Source organism: Octopus bimaculoides, chromosome 19, assembly GCF_001194135.2.
Source record: "Octopus bimaculoides isolate UCB-OBI-ISO-001 chromosome 19, ASM119413v2, whole genome shotgun sequence".
NCBI classification, from domain to species: domain Eukaryota; kingdom Metazoa; phylum Mollusca; class Cephalopoda; order Octopoda; family Octopodidae; genus Octopus; species Octopus bimaculoides.
In genome coordinates this window covers 13,221,818-13,224,479 of record NC_068999.1, presented here as the reverse complement: position 1 = coordinate 13,224,479, position 2,662 = coordinate 13,221,818, and positions in this window count along the sequence as shown.

Genomic DNA, 2,662 nt, shown 5'->3' with positions numbered 1-2,662 from the left:
TATATATACACCCACACACACACACACCCACACACACACACTTATATATGCAAATATATATGTATATTCATTTATCATTTTCCATCTCAAACGAATGAATTCCTGGTATATATCTAACGGCTACCCTCTCCTAAAAATGTGGAATAGGCATGTGTATATGTGTGTGCGTGTGTGTTTTTGTGTGTGCGTTTGTGTATATACATCCATATATGCACACATATATATATGTATGTATATATGTATGCATGTATGCATGTTTGCATGTTTAATAAACAACTTAGCTTGTTAGAAAGTCTTTGTTAGAGGTCAAACTATACTGAGAATTAATGTTTATCGCCATTTCATATGGCTTTTCGTTACGAACGGACGTTACTACCTTTTTCAACATCAAAATGACGTCTCAGCCAGTCTGTTAACAAGGTAATCTTCTCTCAATATATATTGTAAGCAGAAGAGCGAAGCCACCACATCTAGTAACGCTCCGACCGCCATACAGTCCGGTTTCGAGCTACTGACGCTGAGCCTCAATACCTGAGATAGAATTAGTTCGCTGCAACTCGCAATGTATAGAAAAAGGTGTTACAACGTGTCACGGAACTTGCAGCAAGCGAAGTAGCTAATATAAAATCTCTATAAGAGATAAAAGTAGTAACTATACTGAGAAGTAATATTCATTGCAACTTCAGCAATGCTCTTCCGTAGGATCCGACATTTATACCGTTTTTAACAGCAGGTGGACACCTCCACCTGCTGGCTGTTGATGTAATCTGCATTTGATATATATCGCAAGCAGGGGATCGGACCCCAAAAATCTCTCAGCAAGGGCATGACCGCCTGACTGTTTCCGAACATCCTCATTGTTGGACACCCCCCCACCATGTCAATATTTATGTCCATATCTATGACTGGTGTAAAAATCGGTAATGGTTAATAAATGTTCTCGTATCTCCTATCTAGCGCCTCATTAATCAGACAGCCAACGAGCACTGAGCTAGTAAACGTGCTTTACCGGTAAACTTCCAGTTGTATAGCATACGATTTCCTACCAAATTTATAGACACACACACACACACACACACACATACGCGCGCACACATACACACACACACACACACGCACACACACACACACATACATATATATATATATATATATATATATATATATATATATATATATATATATATACCGGAGCGGGTTATATATAACAAAAGTGTCCGATGAACGGGAACGTGAAACTCAGAGTTACAGTCTTTTGTTATATTTCTGCTGCTTTTAAATAAAGTATGTATATATATATATATATTTAATATGAAGTTATTTTTAACAGAGACGTGAGTATCAATGACACTTGAAATATGCATTTTTCATCTCAGTGGGCGTACATCTTTTGGAATAGCATCGATAGCTTATTTGAACAATCATGTTTATCACGATTAATAGAGTAGTATATTACGTGATAGTATATTTTGTAACAATTAAAGCGGATTTATTCTAAGACATTTCGTTAGACATATATTTTTAGATAATTAAAGCTGAAATCTGACACATATTATAGTTATGTCGCCATTAAAAATTAACTTTATTACTTTTATCAGTGTTTCACTAATTTTCAAAACCCGCAATATACGCGCATTCACAATTAAAGTAATTCAATATCATTATGTACTTTTACTGCCATTAATCATATTTAGTCTCCTGAGTTTTAAATCAACATTGATCACAAATTGGTTAGCTATAAGACCGGTTGAATATTATTGGAATACTTGCTGAATAATAAGGAATTGTACATGCTTACGTATTCAAGACATAGACAATATGAAAAATAATGTATTTAAACTTATATATGTCAGAAAATGTTTTAAAAGAAGGAGGGCAATGTTTACAATAATATGAGCTTCTGAATTCGTTGGACATTCAGTCCAAAATGATATTCGTCCACACTACATGACAACATTATTATTAAGGCAAAATGATTCTTTAAAGAAAAAAATGTAGTAAAATAAGCGTACAAAAAAATTTTAAATTGCAATGAGTGAATAAAAAATTAAATATATTCAGAATCATATGATGGGAACGATGTACTAAATTATATGTTCATCTCATAACAGATTTAGGAATGTAATGCATGAATCTGATTTTCTGCAAGAATTGACAATTCAATTAGTTTGTGCTTCCATGCACGTACCAACACGTTGAGTGATAATTTGATTACCGTTGTAAAATCTAAAAATACATTCATAAGAAAATGAACAAAATCTTCCAACTTTACGAAAAGAAAATCCTTAAATTACGAGAAGTGTCAAGACAAAACAAAATTACCCTGCGCAAAAAGAGGGAGCAGGAGAAACACAAACAGTTAAATTTTCAGTGGCACGAATGCTTGATCGTTGTATGAAATATTCTCTATACGATATTAAATTAAATATAAATGGGGTGGGATTGACTGACCGATACAGAAATGCAAATGAATTTCGTTATTTACGAATGTGTGCGATAATGAACACAATAATTAATGCACATCAATGCGACAACACAAAAGCAGGGAAAACAACAAAAACTTCACGCTTGCACGAGCACATAATTTTCTATAATATACACATAAATACATACAAATATATATATATAATATATAATATTATATATATATATATATATATAT